Below are 23,311 nucleotides of genomic sequence, written 5' to 3' on the forward strand. Positions count from 1 at the left end.
CAAGTGCTTAAAATTGAGGAAATGGAGTGTTAAGGATGTCATAAATCTTAGTGTTCACAAGGAGTTGGAACCAACTCTTACTGAAGTCTACATGAGTATTTCCACTTGTTTCAGTCACAGCTGGACTGCGTCCATACACACGTAAGGCCAGGTATGCCACAAAGAGATGCTGATCTGTGCATACGAATGGCCTAATATGGCAGATGCAGTAGCAAGAGGGTGTTGTATTCTAGACATTTGGTGCGAATACAAAGTCTATAGAGAGCTCAAGAAAAATTGCTGTGGGCATCAGCTATCTTTTTCTTCTCTGATTTATATTTTTGCACCACTTAGATCGAAGAATCCAAAACACAGGGGGAAAAGGCTGCCACTTGGTTTTTCTCACTCACTTAGAGTCCTTGTTATCAAAGGTAAGAATGGACTATCACTTTTCACTACCTATGCAATCTAGGTACTTCTTACTGCTTCAAGGAAATAGGCTCTTTTCCAAAGATTTGAATAAATGCACAACTACATAGTAAGAAATTGTAGCATAATATGTACAAAAGTAGTTCATCTTTCCATTTATTGAGTACTCAATCCACGTATTAAACCCATGGAAATACAGCATTCTTTTAATAACTTTATGTGAAGCTTTCTTATTCAGAATTAGCAATAATGAAGCATATGTACTCTCTACGTAGCCTGCTAGCACACGCTAACTTTAAGCATCTTACAGCAACTAACCTTAACATTTTAAACGTTGGAAGAAGCCTTTCATCCTTGTTCATTCTATTGCATGGCAAACTCCCATTAACAACAAGACTAAGGAGAAAGGATTTGAAGGACTCTGAGCTTGTCTCTTTTGAGTGAGAATAGTTACTTCATTTTTATTTTTTCTTAAGGATTGTTTTTTTAAAATGTCATTGACGTTTCTAAATTCAAATGGTAAAGATGTGATTAAAACAGAGTGCAAATATGCAGGCAGGACTCAATTTCATAGTTAAAAGTTTGCTCTGTACACGTAGACTGGATTGCTAGTGGCACAAAGCTCTTGAATGAAAAGAAGTAATGGGAGAAGCATCCATAGAAACATCATCAAAATGCAGCTGGTCAAAAACTGTAGACCTGTCAAAAAGTAGATCAAAGAAACTTTTGTCAAAAAATGACAAAATTATTCCACCGTAACTCAAATTACACGGACCTAAAGGCTCTATTTTTTTTACTGTAATCTTGCAAAATATGGTTGTCTGTATCAAACTCATGCTGCTGACACATTTTTTTCTTCTTTTAGGTAAACTAATAAGCTTACCTAGAAGTTTCCATTTTCATGATTTCTCTTGGAGGAAAACTAATATTTAGGAAGGAAAATTACAGAATACAATATTCTCCAGAAATGCTTACATAATAGTATCATCAAATGATAATAGAACTGATGTTTTACAGTAACACTCAAACCGGTTGTATTTATACAAACAGAGGTGGTTTAAGGCTATGATCTTCAACACTGAAACAGGTATATCCAGCGGAATAACAGATACTATCACAATATGCTGAAGAATTCTTTTTTTCTCATGCAAATCATGAAGGTGTCGGTACAACTTCTAATACATGAAATCCAGTCATTTCCTTAAGAAATAAAATAAATTCAGTCCCTGGAACTACTTATAATCTGATTATAGCTTTGGTACAGCTAGCGAGACAAGAAGAGAAGGTGATGCAACGTACACATTCATTATATTCCCAATTTACTTACCTCCCACCCAGTTCCTGTTTTTATATATTCAACATATGAGCTCTGGCTCAGTATTAGACCTGTCAGACTAGAGCTGGCTCCTTAAATCCATACACAATGCATATTATATTGTGCATTAAACTTGATTCAGAGCATCCTATGTTTTTACCTATTTGAACCCAAACAATTGGGTTCATTGGACATAGAGCCAGGTCTTGGTGCATTGGGTTGGCTTGCTTTTATCGTGAATTTTAATGGTGAGAAAACTGCACCTGTTCCTAACAGTCTTTCAGCTGTTAGTTGCTGCTGCATAGCTGATACCAGAAACAGATGGGGAAGAGGAAGAGTTCCTCTGTCAGTAATCAGGTATTGAAATCAGCTGGGACACCAGTGTGTGGAATTAATGGCAGTGCTTCAGTATGCTTGACCTCAATCCCAAACTCAACACCCAATGAGGAGGATCTGAGATGGCTCCGGTTACTTGCACAGTGCTGTACTTGAGCTAATAAGTCTCAGTGGAGATGGCACGGTTTTGCATGGAGTTAGTCCTTTTGTAGCAATTTCTGTGTATATGAAGCAATTAATCTGCAATGTAGATAAACTGTCTGTACTGACTTGGGTGTGTTCCTACCTGTTAGTGTCCAGATACACCCGTTTGCATGCGTACAATAGGCAAGGTTCTTAGTACTATTTATATTTAGGTTTTCTGAATTTTTACGAGATCTGATTTAATTTTTCAGACATTATGATGGATGACACTCATTCTGGCTATAAGTCTGTTAAGTTTAAAGAAAACACCTGGGAAGCAGAGAGGAAAGTTGTCTGTTGAATTTTTTGGACGTTGTACTCTATAATACTCTGGAGGATAGAACCCCCTGAAAGGAAGAGAGGGACTAGTCCTCTGCTGAGAGAAAATGAGCGTAGAAAATTACTTCAGATAAAGAAATTTCCGAACCTTGGTGTCATGCAAGATGGCAAAATAAAATAAAATACTGGGGATTATATATTCACAATCTGAATATAAAAACATTTTCTAGGAGCCCAGAGAGGGCTCTGGAATTGTTTATAACTTGGAAAGCAATGAAAATGTTTCCGGAATGATAGTATAACTTCTGGAAATGTGACAGTATGTAAAAGGGAGATTTGGGTATGAATCCTTTTGTTCCTATTTTGTCTTACTCAGAATTCTCTCTATTCTAAGTTCATTGTGCAAGCGATGCTCATGTTAAGCATAGATTTACAGGTTTTTTGTACGTTTTTTTTGCAAGAGAAAGGTTTAGGTACCCTTTCCTGAAAGCACTGCTTGACCTGAATCCTTGCACAGCTGTGTCAGGCAGGGGGGATGTGTACTTGTAAGCGGCCCTAAGCCTGAGGTCAGAACCTAGTTTTACTACAGGCAAGTAAATTTCCATTACTCTGAAAACCATGGCTGAGACAAAAAAGAAAGTTTTCATCAGAAAATAACTTAAAACTTCTTAAATAAATAGAATACATCTAAGCCTTCCAGTTAAGTAGCTATAGGATGGGAAGCACTAGGTTGTCATTGTCAAAGTAACCTCTGAAAGGTCTCTCTAGGAGAAAGCTTTTGCCATAAGGGCTAAATATATGTCTCAAGACACTAAATTATAGCTTGAAGAAAAGATTAGGTTCACGTATAGTTTTCTTTGGTAACGCTTTCCCATTTTCAAATGAAGAATTTAGCTCCATTGCTCTTCTGGTGCTGTACTACCCTTCTAAAGTTTTTCCTAATATCTAAGCTGAATTTCCAAGGTTCAATGAGTCAGTTTTGCCCATTGTTGTATCAAAACTTTGTTACATGTTAATATAAAGAGCTTGACTCCCTCATGTTAATAACAGCCCTTTAAGCAGTACTAGGCAGCCACTAGGTCACCCTTACTCCTCTTATAAGCAAGCCCAGCTTCCACAACCCCTCCTTTTAGCCCATGTGGTCTAAGACCCTAACCATCTTTGCAGGCATCTGCCGGACCTTTGCTAGTCTCCAGAAACCCTCAAGAGCAGCGGACTGGGGGGAAACTAGGCGCATTTTTCCAGATGGAGCTTCACCAGTGTCAAGTCAACGTGTCCATAATTTCCCTCAATCAGCTGGCCATGTGCCTCCTATTACAGCCCAGTATGTGATTTGCCTCACTTGCAATGAGAGCACATCCTTGCCTTATGATACTCAACCTGGAGGCCACCTTATCCTCCAGGCCCTTTTCAGCAAGCTGTTTTTCAGCCAGTCACTTCTCAAACTTGCACAGATGCATGGGATTTGTTCCGTGCTAGATGCAGGACCTTGAAAATCTTGTTAAACTTCAGGAGGTTTCCATAGGTGCACATTCCAGATTTCTCAGGGTAACTCTGAACTGAGGGTCTCACAGTTGCCATGTTAGCTGTTGCAATTAAATTAAAATCATTCATAGGATGATCCTGTGTGATCACCTGGGTAATTGATGAAAATGTTAGAAAAAAAATGGGGCCCAATATCAATGCTAAAGTAGCCTTCTGATAGATCATCTGTGTTCACATAATTTTACTTGACATAGGCATTACATTTGATAATGTTATTAGCAGTTTGCCTTTGAGGATTTCAATTACATTTTTGTAGGCATGTGATTATTGGTTTGTGGATTTTGGTTTTGTGTTTTGGTTGTTTTGGGTTTTTTTTTAATTAACTTATTTCTTATCTAGCCAAAGATGTTTTATTGCTAAAGATATTTTATTTTCTTCTCTTTCAGCTGAAAAGTCATTCTCTCTACCATCACAACCCCTCCTTTGTACAAGCTTTCTTCACTGCCTGACTTGAGCAATGTCTTTAATTGGCTCTGCAATCTTTAGGATTTAGGTCTCAGACGGCCTTGGGATGAAGAGCTTCAGCTTCTGTGCTACACACTGTTGCTCTGTTCTGTCTAAAAAACTACATCTTTGAGAAGAATGGTTGGCCATTTGGTCTGAGGGTCCCTTTCACAGGAGAACTTAAAGGTATATCATGAACATAAAAATAGTACTGTGTAGTTTAGTATTTATTGGAGCTTGCTGCTTCCTTGTAACGTAACTTAAATTTTCATGAAAAACAACAAATTCCCCTAACTGGTACCTCAGGGCAAATCAAGGCAGGCTGGAAAAGTCAGCGTGGAGTCTTTGCTTTTCATCCATCTCTATTACCTGTGAAGCCTTTGACACTTAGACAAGACCTCCTTCAGCGTGTTTGCTCATTTGTAACTCAGTGGGTTTAACAATTACACTATTAAGCTATTTATCCATTTCCTATTAGTATTGGCTCTGCTGCCCTAAAAAGTACTTAAACTAAAGCTTGAACAATGTATGCACATATTGGGAATTATAAACTGATTTTTTAAAATCTATTTTCAAAGTACAATAACAGTTCAATGTATGCTCAAATTTGTCCTGTGACCTATTCCTAAAAATAAAACTTTGGATTAATGTCAAGCTTCTGTCCTCCAAATGGTGTGCTGTATCAGCCTTTGTTCAAAGGGTTTGTAGTTGAGTGGTACGTTATGTAAGTGATTGTAAAGTACTTAGGGAATTTTTAGATGGGAATTACTGTTTACTAGCTCTGCTTTTGGATAATTGGTCATGTTATCCACTGGCCTTTGCTGCAAGTTCACAATGTAATATGTCTTGGTACATTTGCCTGATTGTTTTATACAAACTTCTTTAAGACTTAACTTAGATTAACAGTTTGCCAAAACATTGACTAGATTTTGGTAGCTTCAATTTGATATATAAGTTATTTATACATACTGTGAAAGCAGTGCAATTCCCTCAGATTGCCAGCTTTTATTCTGGTTCTTTCCATGCAACATATCTGGGTTCATATCTGCTTTGGTTAAACTAATGTTACTTAGACCATAAGCAATTTTCACCATTTTGTGCAGTGATTTATCCATACATTTTGTATAAGATGAGGAAGGGAGTACTTAATCTACAGTATGGCTCTTAGATGTAATCAAATATAAAATATTAATATTAATATTACAGAAAAACTTCTATAAGTATGTCAGTGATAAAAGGAAGACTAAAGAAGATGTGAGCCCTCTCCAGAAAGAAACAGAAGACCCGGTCACGCAGGATATGGAGAAGATATACTCAATGTGCTTTTTTGCCTCAGTCTTCACTGGCAAGAGCTCTAACCACACTGCCCAACTCGCAGAAGGCAAAAGCAGGGGCTGTGAGAATGAAGAACTGCCCACTGTAGGCAAAGATCAAGTATGAGACCATCTAAGTAACCTGAAGATACAAAAGTCCATGGGACCTGATGAAATCCATCCATGGGTCCTGAGGATATCCTTAGTGGATAAGGAACTGGCTGGGTGGATGTCCGCACTCAAAGGGTTATGGTCAATGGCTCCCTGTCCAAGTGGAAACCAGTGGCAAGTAGCATTCCTCAGGGGTTGGTACTGGGACCAGTGCTGTTTAAGAGCTTTGTTGGTCACATGGACAGTGGAATTGAGTGCACCCTCAACAGCAAGCTGTGTGGTGTGGTCAACACGCTGGAGGGAAGGAATGCCATCCAGAGGGACCTGGACAGGCTTCACAGTTGGGCCCATGTCAACCTCATGAAGTTCAACCAGGCCAAGTGTAATGTCCTGCACATGGGCTGGGGCAATCTCAAGCACAAAAAAGGATGGAAAGGAGATGGATTGAAAGGAGCTCTGACAAGAAGGAGTTGGGGCTGTTTGTTGATGAGAAGCTCAACATGACCCTGCAATGCATGGCTGCAGCTCAGAAGGTCAACCGTATCCTGGGTTGCATCAAAAGAAGCGTGGCCAGTAGGTCGAGGGAGGTGATTCTCTCCACTACGCTCTCATGAGACTACACCTGGAATAGTGAGTCCAGCTTTGGAGTCCTCAACGTAAGAAGATCCATAGGAGGGCCACAAAGATGATCAGGGGGCTGGAGCACCTCTCCTGTGAGGACAGGCTGAGAGAGTTAGGGTTGTTCAGCCTGGAGAAGAGAAGGCTCCGGGGAGATCTTATTGCGGCCTTCTAGTACCTAAAGGGGACCTACAGGAAACCTGGAGAGGGACTTTTTACAAGGGCATGTAGTGAGAGGACGAGGGGGAATGGCTTTAAACTGGAAGAGGGCAGGTTCAGATTAAACATTAGGAAGAAATTTTTCACTCTGATGGTGGTGAGGCACTGGAACAGGTTGCCCAGAGAGGTTGTTGAGGCCCCATCCCTGGAGGTATTCAAGGCCAGGCTGGACGTGGCCTTGGGCAACCTGGTCTAGTGGGAGGTGTCCCTGCCTATGGCAGGGGGGTTGGAACTACATAATCTTTAACATCCCTTCCAATCTAAACCGTTCTGTGATTCTATATTTTTCTGTGGGATTAGGAAGTTACCCCCTTGACCTTAGAAAAACTTTTTTTTATTATTTTAATTTGATTTCCGACTACTTATTTTTGACTCTGAGCTAATTTTTTATTTCAAGTCTTCAGAGGTTTGTAGGAGCAAACACTCTTTTACTATCTTACTTGGGAAATTTTTGCTTTGAGACACAATTATTATGTTCTTTGGATAGTACACCATCTGCTTGCCTAACCCAAATTCCCTTTCTTTTACTTGGCACCTGTTTACAGTGTGGCAAATTCTTTCTTTGGTAATAAGTTCAAATTTTCAGTGAAGTTCCCTGAAACCAAAAGTATAAAAGCACATGAGGCTGTATACAGTCCAAACCATATATTTTTTTAAGGCAGTCATGGGCATGCAGCAGGAGAAACACAATGAAATATTCGACTTTTGTATTTGTTTCTCTGTCTGGTGACCACAACAAGAAAATCTCCTGTTGTTTCACGAAGATCTTCCACTTTTGCCTATTGCCATGAATAATATTTATCACCGGGGAAAATTTCAATCATAAGGAATGACAATGGATTTATACCGATTCTTGGTTTATGTGTAGAAATCTTTGTTTCAATATGCTGCATGGTGTGAGATTAGCAGACAGAAAGAGACTTAAGGTTCACCTACTTGTGTTAAGCTTTGAAAATAAGAATTCCTGAAAAATTAATATGGCTGCTTTCTCTCCAATAAAACTGACAGAATATGGCATTGACTTTTGAAGGAATGTTTACATCTGGGTGACATGACTTCTTTCTTGAGTGTACAACAGAATTGTTTAATTAAAATGTAAGTATGTGATTTTATGTTTAACTGAAAAGTAATTCTTGTGAAGATACTTTCAGATCCTTTAACTCCTATACCTGTGAGAAACTAAAAGAAGAATAAACAAATCAAAACACAAACCTTACATGTTATACCTGAGTGAGATTATGTGTTTTAGGCTTTTAGAATACAAAAGAAAATGAGGACTGTGGATCAAACAATAGCTCACTATCAATGCTTTGAAACACATTGTCATTTCAAGGTCCTTCAAGGAACAGTAGTCCACCTTTAGGAGGATGTCAGAAGAGAATGGTAAATAGTGTCAAAATAAAACTCTACTCAATGCAATGTTTATGAGCTGTACGTGGATATACATTGCTTCTCATTACATATTTTTTAAAAAGGTATTTTATATAGTTTGGATATTATCTAGGTTTTTCCCTTACTATTCACTTTTTTATAGCTCAGGAGGGGCAAAAAATATGCAATGGTGATAGAATTGCAGAGCTGTTTAAAATTATGACGTGTTTTGGGAAGAGAAGCTACTTGTTATTAAGATCCTAATTTACATTTTTGGTTCCACGTATACAATCTCTCACTAATTTGCTTCACTCTTCAAATCGTTAAATGAATATAGTCTTACAGCAGTGGTGTTAGAGCAGCACATCGCTTTGACCGAGCTGAGAATCAATTGCACAGAAAAGAGAGGTTGGGCCTATTTCTTCCCCTGTGAGTTGTAGCCTATAGGTTTATGTAGAGGGATGTTGGTGGCTGGTTATTGTTAATTAGCCTGGCTGTTTGATTGACTGGATCTTCTCTGAGACTCCTGTTCCACCTGCAGATCTGTAACCACAGAATAAGTCAGTGTCCTGGTAAGCAGATGAGGGGCTGGGAGCAAAAAGTCTCCAAGCCAGCTGAACCTACACCACCAGCAGTGCCAGGAGGAAGTGGTGGGAGATTGCAATGGGAGACTCACCGCCGTGAGGGATGAAGGTCCCTGTCTGCTGATCTGACCCATCATATGGGGAGATTTGCTGCTTGCTGGTGGCTTATATCTGGGGTGTTCTGGACAGGCTGTCAAGGCTGGTTTGGCACATGCACTATTACCCCCTGCAGTTCTTCCATTTGGGCACCATCCATACTCTTAGGGGAGATTTGAAGCATATCAAGTGTGACTGCACGGCACTGGGAGTGAAGGCCAAGGATAAGGCGGCCCAGATGGTCTTCATCTCATTCCTGCCAGTGAAGGGGAATGGCTTGAGAAGGATCTTGTGAGTCAATAACTGGTCATTTTTGTGCAACTCATGTCAACAGCTGGGATTTAGTTTTCACATCTCTGAGGATCACAGAATCACAGAGTTTTCAGAGTTGGAAGGGACCTCTAGAGATCATCTAGTCCAACTCCCCTGCTAAAGCAGGATTGCCTACAGCACATTACTCAGGACTGCATCCAGGTGGGTCTTGAGAATTTCCAGAGAAGGGGACTCCACAACCTCCCTGGGCAGCCTGGATCAAGAACTGCTGGGAAAAGAAGGGTGAGGTGAAAAGTGAGGTGAAAGCATCTTTGCTAATAGGCTGGCCTACCTGGTGAGGAGACCTTTAAATTAGGAATGGAGGGAGAGATGATGATGCCCATTTCATTAAGGAAATGGTGGACAGGGTTGGCAAGCAAAGGGTGCAAGTGGACAGGAGAGACCTCATAATCAAGAAAACAGCACTGAAAAATGGTCTATCCCAAGTGTTGCACACAAATAAGGAAATGCAGACAGAACTGCATGATGGGGAATGTGATTGCCTTTTTCCCAGGAAATCAGAATGAGTGGAGCCCATCTGAAGTGTCTGTACACTAATGTACATGGCATGGGCAACAGACAGGAGGAATCAGAGGTCTGTGTGCAGTTGCAGGGCTACGATCTCACTGGGATCACAGAGACGCGGTGGGATAGCTCATGTGTGCTGCCATGGCTGGATAGAGGATCTTTAGGAAGGGCAGGTGAGGTTGGCATGAATCATCCTTCCCATGACTGAGCAGCAGGGATGCATGGAGTTCTGCCTGGGGAAGGGCGACCAGAGTTAGCAAGCAGAACAGTGTGAGTGAAGGGTGTCTGCTACCAACTGCTTGATCAGGAAGAAGTAGGTGAGACCACCTTCAGACAATTGGAAGAAGCTTCATATGCACAGGCCCTGGTGCTCATAGGAGTCTTTATCCACCCTGACATTTGCTGGAGCAGCAAAACAACAGAGCACAAGCAATCCAGGAGTTTGGCACCAGTATGTGCTGGGGACCAACTGGGAAAAAGCAGCTTTGCAGAAAAGGATCTGGGGGTTCTGGAGAGCAAGTTGATCATAAGTCAGCAATGTGTCCTTGTGTCAAAGAAGGCTAACAGCATCCTGGGCTCCACGAGGAAGAGAGTTGCCAGCAGGGTGAGGGAGATGATCCTTCCCCTCTACTCGCATCTGAAGTGCTGTGCCCAGTACTTGGTTCTCCATGACAGGAGAGACATAGTCATACTGGAGTGAGTCCAGAGAAGAGCCATGAATATGATTAAGGGCTTGGAGCTCAGAGTATCTGCCATATAAGGAGAGGCTGAGAGGGCTGCGACTGTACAGCCGGGAGAAGAACAAGCTCAGGGGAATCTTATCAGTGTGTATAAATGCCTCATGGGGTCAAAAAAGAATATGGAGCCAGATGCTTCTCAGTGGTGGCCAGTGAATGGACAAGAGGCAATGGGCACAAACTGAAGCACAAGAAATTCCATTTAAATGAAGAAAATGCTTTTTTTCACCATAAGGATGATCAAACCACTGGAGCAGGTTGCTCAGAGAGGTTGTGGAGTTTCCATCATTGGAGATATTCAAAACTTGACTGGGTGTGTTCCCAGGCTAACTGCTCTAGATGACAGTGCTTGAGCAGAGGGACTAGACAATGTCCAGAGGTATCTTTCACCATCTGCCATTTGGTGACTTTGTGAAATCATTCCTTTGCAGAAAATAGGAAAATATGTCTTGATATTAATTTTATTTTGCAAGCCCAGGATCTAAGATAAATTTGCTAAAGATCATATTTGGTTTCCCAGAAAAAAAAAACCAACCTGCTTGAAATGAAAAGAGTTAAATGGAATATAAAATCTTTATTGAAAAAGTTGTGAAACCATAAACTAAAATACAACTTGTCAATTGCAGCTATACAGTAAATATTAGCAGGCTTTAGAGTATTTTCACCAAAGCATTATGTGGGTTACCATGAATGACTTGAGGCTGTGTCTCAAAATATAAATAAAGCAAGGATCTAGCTTTGTTTCACAACCAAAACATTTCTCTTTCCTAGGAGACTGTGTGCAGAGATTAAGCACCTGCATAATTTAAAGGAGAAGTAGTTCCATTGGCTCATATTCGTCTACTTAATTAAAGTCACATCTAGGCATGTTTATAAACTGAAACTTGTTCAAAATCACAAATATATCATCTTCAACTTTATGTCTTGCTGTATACAATTACTATTTCTTTTTCTCCTATCGAAAAAATATCTTGTTGCTAATAATTGAAAAATTCAATTCTAGATTTTTAAATAAATCATTCCAAACAGCTTTTCTTCAAATATACATGTCAATTTTAAATACAGTAAATCTGATTTCAAAAAGGTAGGCTTTTAATAAAAATCCTGTCTCAGTCGTTTAAGATTTTGTTGTTGCAGCTGATTGTTTCCCTTGCCTCCTTGATCTCCATATGTAATGTACTCTAAAATAAAATACTACGTAGAGCTTCCAGCTCTATGGAATAGTAGAGCTCAAAATTGCAGTGAGGAGTGTCATTTTTTGTGTGTGTTATGGTTTGAGAAACCCATAACAATTTGTCGTTGTTTAGACAATCATTCTATCACCCGATTACCCCTCCCAACCCGGGAAGGAGAATCGGGAAAAAACAAGGAAATCCAGGAGTTGAAATATAAACTGATTTAATAGAATAAGATTAGATAATTAACATTAATAACACTAAAGAACCAATATTGATCCCGATACCAATACAGAATACGAAAAGATTATATTCAGCCAATTATACCAGTAGGACGCTGTGCACTGCCAGCAGTGAACAGCAAATGTCAGACACTGTGAGCACTATGGCTTCGGGAGGAAGGGAAGGCCTCAGGGGTCCGGCACCAGGGCAAGAAGTTCTCAGGACGGCAGCTATCAAGGGAGAGACCAAACTTCATAGCAAACTTTCTAAATTATATTGAATGTGACGTTCATGGTATGAAACAATCCTGTTGGCCAGCTTGGATCAAGTGCTCAGGTCTCACTCCTCCTCATCCCTGCACGTGGCAAGCTTGAAAACACCGAGACCTTGAAACTCACACGCCATAGGGGGCTACGAAGTAAATATTTTCACAAATTCAGACACTAGAGTCTTGTTAAAGTGCAGTCTTCCCAAGTATTAGAAGATAACTCAGTCCTGTGTCGCTCAAACCAGGACAATGTGTTGAAGCACATCACAAACTTACACAACTTTAGTACGCTCCCTTGACAACAAAATACTTCTGCTGTATAAGCTAATTCAAATTTCTACAAGCACCACATATAGTTTTAGATCCTTTTTCAGTCAGGTCTAGCAGCTAATTAAGCCTAGCAGCTGATTTTAACTATAGTAGTAGATTGTAATATATTAATAACACCCTAAATAGTATAACTAAAACAGATAAAGTATAGAAAAATAAGAATAAAATACAGATAGTCTAAGCCAGCTTGGGTTGGATAAATAAAAACTTAAGAGGCAATAAAATGAATAGAAAATATTATGGGTGACAAATTACTGACTTTTGTCACTAAACTAGTTGACTGTGGGCTACATATATATATGTATGTTTATATGTGTGTGTATTTGCTTCAAATCAGTAAAAACAACTTTGAAGAAAGGATGGGACAAATGTTCCCCTTTCTATGTTACTCTTGCACTGAAGTCACATTTATGCAGAATTGCTCTCCTGGAAACTACCCGAGGCCAGCTTTGAAACTAAATCTTTGACCTGAACTAAATAACACTAAATTTCTTCTCAAGTAAACTGGCCACCTCTTAGTGGCCTTCAAGGTAAAATTTAGCCAGTCTGAATGCATATACTTAGATAATGAGTGGACATAGATCTCATATCATTGCCATTTATGAACTTTGTCATATCTGTATTTGACTGTTTGTTAGTCCATATCTTAAAAAAATGTATATTAAGTGAGTAAAGTTTGTTTTGTTCACTGCTGGCTTTCCTTGGAGCCAGCAGTTGTGAAACCCTGCTTTGCTCTTTACAGTGACCCTTGCCAAAAAATGTTCGTCTGTGCTTGTGCCAGGACAGTGGGCTTTCAGAGTGGATGAACTGAAAATATGTTTTTCCATTAAAACCGAAATAAACATAAATGCTGAATTTTGAGGTTTTAAAATTGATATCATGAGATCATTACAAGGATCAAAGCAGCGCTGGTTTTGTAAACATGATAAAGTTGCATTTCACAGGAAATAGTTGTAAATAAAATATTTTTCAGGAAGACACATATTGGTGAAACACTCATTTTAGGTCACCCATCTCTTTTCTTCCAACTCTTCATGCAGGAGGCCATTGGGATAAAGAGAAGGAAATGGAGTTGCCAACCATTTAAGCCCACTGCCTGACAAAGATTCGTGGGTGACAACAGGTTGCACAACAAGAAAGGTATAAGGATAGTTTGCTTTGCACCAGCTAAGTGTTGAACCAACAAACAGTGAACCCCATGTGCTTCCAGCATCCTTACTGAGCTAGATGAGATTCCTAGAAACCTTATGTCTAGCAGTAGATATTACCATATGGCTCAGAGTGAGGTGCAAGAATTCAGTAGTGCAGTGATGGAATAATCTGCTCGTATGAGAAGCTTCCTCTGAGCATTTACAAGAGGATGTTCCTGGTACCAGTTCCGATGAATTCTGTTAAATAATTTATTTTAGTGACATCATCTGGGAAAGGCTCCATAAATTACATGAAGTGGAAAAAAATCTAAGAACAAAAATCCTTTACAGAAAGGTATTACATCAGTAAATGACTGTACCTAGAAACAAATGAGGGTCCTGAAGGGAGAAATGATTCTTTTATATGTACCAGAGGAAATTAAAAGAGAGGTGTTATGTAAAAGCAACAAAAATAAAGTAGGGAAGTATCCTTTTTTTTGTGGTAGCTCTGAAAGAGGAAAAATTCTTAGACAAACATGTTATAGCGACCATGTCTTTATTCTACATGTGACTATTAAAACATTTATAGAACCTATAATTAGATAGAAGCATATTTTTAAAGAAAGAAATGCATTTTGACTTGGAGCATCTGAACAAAGCAAAAGAGTTTGTTTTAATAAAAATTCGTAGAATCGTAGAATCATAGAATAGTGCCAGAAGGGACCTTTAAAAGTCATCTAGTCCAACCCCCCTGCAATGAGCAGGAACATCTTCAACTAGACCAGGTTCCTCAAAGCCCCATCCAACCTGGTCTTGAACACTTCCACGGATGGGGTTTCTACTAACGCTCTGACCAACCTGTCCCAGTGTTTCACTAGTTTGTCCCCATCTTTCCTGCAGGCCCCCTTTAGGTACTGGAAGGCCGCAATAAGGTCTTCCCAGATCTTTCTCTTCTCCAGGCTGAACAGCCCCAACTGTCTCAGCTTGTCCCCATCGGAGAGGTGCTCCAGCCCTCGGATCATCCTTGTGGCTCTCCACTGGACACGCTCCAGCAGGTCCATGTCCTTCTTATGTTGGGGACGCCAGAGCTGGATGCGGTACTCCAGGTGGGGTCTCACAAGAGTGGAGTAGAGGGGCAGAATCACCTCCCTTGACCTGCTGGCCACACTTCTTCTGATGCAGCCCAGGATACGGTTGGCCTTCTGGGCTGCTATCGCACATTGCTGGCTCATGTTGAGCTTCTCGTCAGTCAGCACCCCCAGGTCCTTCTCCTCAGGGCTGCTCTCCAGCCATTCCCCGCCTAACCTGTATTTGTGCTTGGGATTGCCCCGACTCAGACATAAAACCTTGCACTTGGCCTTGTTGAACTGCATGAGATTGGCTTGAGCCTACCTCTGCAGCCTGTCCGGGTCCCTCTGGATGGCATCCCTCCCCTCCAGTGTGTCTACCTCACCAAACAGCTTGGTATCATTGGCAAACTTGCTGAGGGTGCACTCGACCCCACTGTCCATGTCACCAACAAAGATGTTGAACAGTACAGGCCCCAGTACCAACTCCTGAGGAATGCCACTCGTCACTGCTCTCCACTTGGACATCAAGCCGTTGACCACAACTCTTTGAGTGCAACCGTCCAGCCAGTTCAATACTGTTCAGTATTGAACAGTACTGGCCCCAATACAGACCCCTGAGTGACACCACTTGTCAACAATCTCCATCTGGACATTGAGCCGTTGACCACTACCCTCTGGATGTGACCATCCAACCAATTCCTCATCCACCAAACAGTCAACCCAAGAAATCCTTATCTGTCCAATTTAGAGAGAAGGATGTTGTGGGGAACCATATCAAAGGCCTTACAGAAGTCCAGATAGGTGACATCCATCTAGGAAATCCATGTAGACATACATTTATGTAGGAAGACTGCAAAAGACCTTAAGAAGACACCTACTTGATGATTTTATTAATTGCTTTCTTAAATGCCTCTTTTTTGACTTGTCTGTTCTGATACAGTTCTCTGAATTTTATCAGACCTGTTATTTTTAAAATTCTGGAAACTGAAGATGAAACCATTTTTAAGTAATTAAATTTTCTGCATGGAATTTTAAAATAACCTTTCAGAAGAAACCTTTTTAATTCAGCTGTGCTCCAGCTCTTCAATTAGCAAATTACTATAACCATGAGGACAATAGAAAAAAAAATCATCTAATTTTCTGGATCAACAGGAGAATTTGGAAATGGCTTGCCTTACTATTGCACCCTAAGATATTGTTACACTGTTTGTGATTTTCAGCTACCGAGCCCCTCTTCAAAGGGAAAGTAGTAGTATTAATTTGTTACAGTTATAAGCTGCCTTGGAAAATTTACATCAATATGGAAAAATAAACAGGAGAAATTAATTCTGTCATATACTCTTGTTCTCTTTCTGAGCAAAAAGTGAGAAAGGATCGCAATGTGGCAGATCCCGTAACCTGGAGGAAAAAGAGGTATTCCGGCAAAGTACTCAAGATGCTGTCAAATGTCACATAAACTTTAATTAATCTCACATAACCTAAGCGTTTAAATGAAATACCTGAGGTAAGAGATGATTCCAGCGTAGGAGTACTCCTACACTTCCTCTGTAGTCAATGAAGAGAGAAAGACACCACTGAAGCTGAAGCATGACTCAGGTTTCAGATAGGATGACTCACTCTGAAGAGATGCCTTTCACTTTTTATTAACTATTTAGAAAGACCAGGCTTGTAAATTGGCTGTCTAAATTTAGATGAGAGAAATCTCTTCCTGAAGTTATCTAGTCAGTCAGTGAAAAGAGCTGAGCATCTCTACAGGGTGATTCCTTCTTCCCTAAGAACTGAGAGAGCTGTCTGAGACAGGTAGAATGTTTCACCTTCTAGAGATGCTTATCTCTCTGCAGTAGTGCAGGGAAAGCCTAGACAACTGGCTTAGGCTCTAGTGGTACTACACTTGAAATAGCTAAAGTTAGGTGAGACTAATCTTTTCCTTTAGTTCCTTACCTAAGTATTTCATTGAGAAAACTAAAGCTAGGGAGGATTGACCTCAAATACAATAGGAGTGCTAGACTGCAATTATTTTGTTGGAATAAGTTTGCTTTTGTCTAAGATGGTTGTCCACAATGACTGCTGAGCTTCTCAGGGTTGTGCATATTCTTGAATTTTTCCAAATATTCAAATATGTCCACAATACTCGCCAGAAAACCAAAAGGCTAAAAGCTAGACTACTTAAAGTGCTTAGGCCTCTAAAAATGTAGATACTTATAAAAGATATCCTTAGTCACCTCTCTGCTGCCTTAAAAGCTTCATTACCTTTTAAAATCTGGTTCCATGTGGCTAGTTAGTGCCTTCACACTTTTTCCTCTTCTAACTTATTTAACTTTATAACCTTTGAATCAAAATTGAGCTATAGCTGAGTCACACTGACACGAATAAATCAGACAGTTGAGAACGAAACTCTCCACTGTACAAAAGTATAAAATATCTTTTAATTGCTGCTTCTCTGCAAGCAATCGTCTCTCCTCTCCCCTCCTCAGCAACACAGCGTACATATCCTCCTAACGCAACACCGTGACAGGTGTAGGGCTTCAATGTTGTCAGCTATAATCCTTTATATGTCACACCTTCAATCATGCAATGGGCCATGCATTTTAAACAGAAGTCTGTTTTCTAGTCTGTGGCAACAGAGTGCCAGGACATACACTGTACAACCATATGGGTGTCTCTTTGCAGGACATATGTTGTACATCCTTAGGCACTAAAGCAATTAACAAGCAACTGTAAAGTAAATGCGATCTCCTCTGAAGAGCTCCAGAGCAGCTTTCAGTTTTTAAAATTATATTGCTAATGTATGCCATGAAGAGATTCAGAATGTCAGAGGCAGGTACAGGGATCGTAAATAAAAGCAGCGTTAAGAGGTAACTACAAGTTTCTTTTCAGAAACAATTACAGTATGTTAGTAGAGCACTATGAAACTAAAGATGTTATAAAAAGTAGTAACATCCAAAGGATAATTCAGCATAAGAATATGGAGATACAGTAGCTGAAAAACATGGTAAAAGCAGAATGCAATCACTGTGATCAACAGCGTGTTTTACTTGTTGGTCAGTCTTTATGCAGACAACGATGGGAGAAAACTAGTTTTAGTTAGGATTTTCTACTGCCTTTGCAAAATCTACTGTTCAGCCTGCTAACGGTCACTAAACCCCACAGCTCAGAAGAAGCAGGGCTGCCGCCGCTCCGTGTGCCCAGCTCCAGTCAGAAGTGGGCTGTTTCGCAGTTGCCTCACAAGCACGGAGATGCAAATCATGGACTCATAGAATCATAGAATGTTTTAGGTTGGAAGGGACTTTGAAGATCACCTAGTTCCAACCCCCCTGCCACAGGCAGGAACACCTCCCACTAGACCAGGCTGCTCAAAGCCCATCCAACCTGGCCTTAAACACCTCCAGGGACAGAGCTTCCACAACTTCTCTGGGCAACCTGTTCCAGTGCCTCACCACCCTCAAAGTAAAGAATTTCTTCCTAATGTCTATTCTAAATCTACCCTCTTCCAGTCTGAGTCCATTCCTCCTTGTCCTGTCACTACATGCCCTTGTAAAAAGTCCCTCTCCAGCTTTCCTGTAGGCCCCTTTCAGATATTGGAAGGCCACTACAAGGTCTCTCCAGAGCCTTCTCTTCTCCAAGCTGAACAACCCCAACTCTCTCTGTCTGTCCTTATCGGAGAGGTGCTCCAGCCCCCTGATCATCTTTGTGGGCCTCCTCTGGACCTGCTCCAACAGGTCCATGTCTTTCCTATGTTGGGGGCTCTAGAGCTGGATGTAGTACTCCAGGTGGGGTCTCACAAGAGCAGAGCAGAGAGAATCACCTCCCTTGACCTGCTGGCCACACTTCTTTTGATGCAGCCCAGGAGACGGCTGGCCTTCTGGGCTGCGACTGCAAACTGCTGGTCTTCCTGGTAGCTGGTCTAGACCTAAGACGTCACTGGTAGCTGACCCCAAGCCAATCTCTCCAGGACCTGGCTTGGGCCTCCAGTAGCCGACTCTCAAACCCTCTTGTCTCTCCAGTATCTAGCTCAGACTTGTGGCCACTCCAACACCAAGATCCCAAGCCTCTTATGCTATCCACTGGTGAGTCCAGCTTGGTATTCCCTAGCAATCACACACTGAGATACACTCCCATGCAAGGCACACACACTCCAGCCTCTCCAGTTGTGCAGGGACACTGTGACCGATAGTTCCCAGTGCAGGTGCTGGCACTTAGACCTCCCCACACACATATGCACACAGGATAAGCAGCTCCTTACCTAGAAAACCAAAATTTAATGAGAAGACAGGACAGATGGCAGTGATCAGGTACAGGGAATGGCCACACAAGCGTACTGACTAACAACCTGTTTGCACATACCTTTTATCCCCTTTTCCCTGTCTTTTTCCATGCTTTTTCCTCCCTTCCTTTTCCCACCTTCAATCCTTCCCCTAAACATCCCATTATACCCATTCCCCTAAACATCCCAATGTATGTTGTCTGATACAATCCCCAAATGCACCTCCCTACATCCCACAATGAATCCCATAGGCAGTAACCACCCCATCCGTTCCAAAAGTTCTCTGGAGACCCTTTTCACTGACTCATCCCAACGGGTGTCACCCCCATCCAGGGGCTGACAGTCTCCTGGGACAGCCCTGGTTGGTCTGGGGCTTGCTCCCCTGGTTAGGTTACTGGGGTTACCCCCAGCCCTGTTGTCATCCCTCTGCGGTCCTTCAGCTTTCTGTCACATAACTTAACATGCTGGCATCATAGCTATTGACAACTGGTGGCACAAAAAGAAAAAGCCGTGCTGGATTAGACCAACAGAGAGTTTAGACCACTACTTTGTCTTCATCACTGCCCCATTTTATTTACTGATAAAAATGTTCAGCAATATTCTGTTGAAGGCAAATGCAAGCAAACCTTCCTTATGAAACAGATGTGGTCTATAGTTAGAGATATTAAGCCAATAATTTGAAATGTCTTCCAAAATTATGACGTTAAATTTTGTTCTGGACAATCTTGAAATATATATGTAAATACGTGAAGAGATTTCAATCTTGCACGTCCTTGGAACTTTCTGTGACTAACAGTTCTGGTGAATAATTATGTACTGTACAAAAATACTTCTCATTGATTTTTAATCTGACAACTTTAACTTCAGTTGAATATGCTATTTTCTTACACTAGAAAAGAAGTTCCCAGTATGCTTTTCTTCATACTACTCATTATTTTTCTACTTTATTATAGCCTTTTTATGCACTGTTTTCTATGTAGGCAATCTTTTCAACCTTTCTTCATGGACATTTTTTTGTACTCTTAATCACCACTGTTAGCTTTCTCTGAACCTTTTCTGGCATATAGTTGGGAAACTTGTGACCAAATGTCCTTATCGCATAAACCAACATAGCACCCTGCATGCAACTGAGCAGAGAAAACATACAGAGTAAGAAGTGCATCATTTTGCCTCTAGGAAGAGCATGGTATAGAAAGCAGATCATTTAAAAGATGAAAAATAAGATTCAGCAGTTCATACTGCTGCTTGGTGATAAAACCGATATTACTAATTGATTTGCTCTCCTTGTTGCGTGGATAGAAAATTCCAGTTTTCAGGGCTGTGAGAAGACAGAGAGATGTGTTTCATACCCAAGATGTGCAGAGTACAAAAGGTTAATGACAGGAAGGATGTGTGAAATAGGTGCTGTTCTTTTATGTTTTTGAAGCCAAAAAGATGAGAAGAGACTATTACTCACCGGCCTTTCTTGTTCTGATGCTGAATTTCATTTTTGGAAAGAAACTTTTCTCTTTAGGACTTCTAATTTGTCCTCCTCAGCCACAGAGTACACTCAAAGAGCTCAGGGCCAATCCTAATGTCTGCTACAGCTGTAGCGGAGCAACATAGATTAGGAACAGCTTATAACTTCCAATTAAAATAACTGTTCTTCTAAAGATACTTTTGTAGTTTGAGAGGGACCTCCTTTGTTGTCCTCTGAGGCTTTGCTCCCGGTGACATCCCTCATGACACAGAACACTGATAACTCTCCACATTTTATCACCTGTGAGTTTGTAATCATGGTCCACAGTCCGTAGGTTCACACCTCCAGTGCCCAAACATACAATGATCAGATGAACGGGACTTGGAAAACTAAACCCCCCGCATTAAGAGATTTCCAAGGCCTCATTTTATAAGCTCCACTTTCTGAAATGTTTATTTTTCTCAACTTTTCAAATGTAGCATAGAAATAACTTTTATTTTAGCTATGTATAATTCATTTTTAATTTCACAACAAAAATGCTTAACGTTGTCTCTATTTTGGGCTGCTTACACTATTTAAAGAAAAGATTTCTGTGTATGAGGAAAAAATATTTACTCCAAAATCAAAAACATGTTTCCACATGGGTGTTCCAGAGTTCCTGTGGGCTGCCAGTTTCAGAAATATTTTGGCTGAAAATTAGGCTGTGGCCTTCATGAGGTTTCGAAATTGTTAAAATGTTTTAGCATTTTTCCATGTTTTAGTATGTCTTTTTAAGCATAATTTTTCATTTCATTTTTTTACTTTATGGCATTAATGTCATTTCTTATAAAGTTTCCATTTAAAATAATGATTGAGAGTGAGAAAAATTTAATACTACAGAATTGTTTTATAGCAGATTTCTACACCAGTGGAACGTCTCAAATGCACATGACTTTAAACGACAGCTAGAAATTAAGCTAAGTACTCTGATGAAATCGCATTCCTATGAAGGACAACAAGAGTTTTATCACTGGTTTCAGTGAGGCCAAGAATTGACTATATGATGAGTTTACATCCTTCTGTGTTACAACCCTAACACAATCCTGTTAAGCCGAGCAGATAAGAACTACTTTTAAGTATGAGAAATAGATTTATTCAATGTTGCGTAATCTTTATTAAATGAAGAATAAAAATTAACTTAAGCACTTGCTTACATGGTTTGCTGACTTTGGTTTGTTTGAAACGGGCAGTATGAAGCGTGACTGGAACAGGCCAAAAGAGCCGATGGACAAGAGCAGTCTATTCACTGCGCCTCCTACAACCGCATAACACTTGGCTCAGCTTTCTTCTTCCCTCGTGCTAGTCAGTTCCTCAGCTGAGCAATCGGTTCCCATGCTGACTCTGAAAAAATACCGCACGTCTCCTCTTCCAGCTACCTCTTCGGTCTCTCTTCCTTATCTTCCTCCAGTTATTTAGCTCTTATTTTTGTTCTTCTGTCCTTCTAATGTCATTCCTTGTTTATCAGTCATGAAAGCTGAGGTCCTTTATTCATGAGACTTAATGTCGTCCTCAGTGTTTCTGAATCTACAGGGAAAAGGGATGATTTATATTTATAAGCAAAAGCAATGATCTGTCTTACACTATATACTCTTTCACCTGAAGTCTAATTATGTACTTCTGTCCAGCAATTTGATGCCCTTTTGCCCTCTCAGCTGTATCCACATTCCTCTGGTTTGCAAACCAAGCCAAAGGAGTGGATGAAGAGAGAATGAGGTAGGTCACTTTTCCATAGGAATGAGATATTTAGATGGGTATCATGCTTAGTTGAGGAATAGCATGCTGAAGTTTCTGGAAAACGAAGAGAGCTGCCTATATATGGAGAAGTGAACACTGACTATGCTTGCTATACTTTTTATATTACAGACAGGGATGGTGGTACCAACCGTCATTACAAGGTCTTCTTTACGCTGCCTTATAAACTTTGCCAGACTCTAGCTACCAAACAGAAACTCTATGGACTATTTCACACTTCATTTTTAGAAGCACTTTCAAAGTGGTTCAGGATTTTGGGTTGTGGCTCTTTTCTTTCATTCCCAGCTCCATCCCCATTTGGGTTTTTTTTGATGGGGGAGGGGGGGGGGGACAGTAAAACTTGATCTCTTTGGAAAAATTTTGTCATCCATGACTTGAGAGTCATCTTGAATTTCAGTCTTGGTGGGAGTAGTCCTTGTCAGAGGCAAGCCAAGAATATATATCTTCTTCTGTCTGAATCTGGATGGGAATCAGACATGATAAATCATTGAAAAATTGTTTTTTTATCCCTCATTCAGGACTGGATTGCTGCAAACCTTGTCCACTGAGATTCTGAACCTCTAAATGGAAAGAGGGGCTGATGTCTTGCGTGGGACTGCAACCAAGTACAGCCAATGTGAACCAGAAGTTGTGTAATACTAAAACTTTGGGTCATAGGCATCTCTAGTCAGGCACCTAAGAATTAGCGAAAACTTCAGATCTTAATTTCTCTGTGCATGTAGAATGGTGATTAAATAACAGCTTCTAAATATTTATAAAGTGCATCAGATGCCAGAGCCACAAGCAACATGCAAAAACTCCGGATGAAATTCACCGTTTTCAGCATTGGATATGATTAGTGTACATACAGAAACAACATGGGAGCTGAGAAATACTGCTGACCACACAATGAATAATGTGGGAAAAGCAAAATATTATTCATCAACTAAATGCCACTTATTTTGTGTACTGAAAGAAGTGGAGCCCTGTGGAGAATGTCTTTGCTTTTATTATCGCAATACATATATCCCAAGGACTGAAGTAACAGAGGCACTGGAGATTTTGCCTATACTTCGAACAAAAAAAATACACGTGATGATTCAGATACTCCTGATTGCAAGTATGTATTTTTTTTTCCAGCTGTTAGCCTCTGTACTGGTAATATATAATTCATGGGTCCCACTGAGGTTTTCTGGGCTAGATAGAATATCAGAGTATTCCATT

This window comes from Vanellus vanellus, assembly GCF_965231255.1.
Source record: "Vanellus vanellus genome assembly, chromosome: 4".
Lineage (NCBI taxonomy): Eukaryota > Metazoa > Chordata > Aves > Charadriiformes > Charadriidae > Vanellus > Vanellus vanellus.